We start from the raw sequence: 345 nt of genomic DNA on the forward strand, positions 1-345 counted from the left end.
TTTACGGAGAAGGCAATGGCACCCCACTCCAGTACTCCTGCCTGGAAAATCCCATGGATGGAGGAGCCTGGAAGGCTGCAGTCCATGAGGTCGCTGAGGGTCGGACACGACTGAGCGACTTCACTTTCACTTTTCACTTTCATGAACTGGAGAAGGAAATGGCAACCCACTCCAGTGTTCTTGCCTGGAGAATCCCAGGGACGGGGGAGCCTGGTGGGCTGCCGTCTGTGGGGTCGCACAGAGTCGGACACGACTGAAGCAACTTAGCAGCAGCAGCAGCAGCAGCAGCAGCAGCAAACTCAGGGTCAACTAGGAGGGCTGCTGTTAAGAAAGAATATACAAAAT

The 345-nt window shown here is 54.8% G+C and overlaps 1 protein-coding gene across 1 annotated transcript in view; it reads left to right on the forward strand.

The window, feature by feature from the left end:
- The window catches only part of CCNL1 (cyclin L1), a 13,679-nt gene that overhangs the window by 709 nt on the left and 12,625 nt on the right, over positions 1 to 345 (forward strand). The window lies entirely within an intron of this gene.

Source organism: Bison bison, unplaced genomic scaffold (genome assembly GCF_000754665.1).
Source record: "Bison bison bison isolate TAMUID 2011002044 unplaced genomic scaffold, Bison_UMD1.0 scf7180017864135, whole genome shotgun sequence".
Lineage (NCBI taxonomy): Eukaryota > Metazoa > Chordata > Mammalia > Artiodactyla > Bovidae > Bison > Bison bison.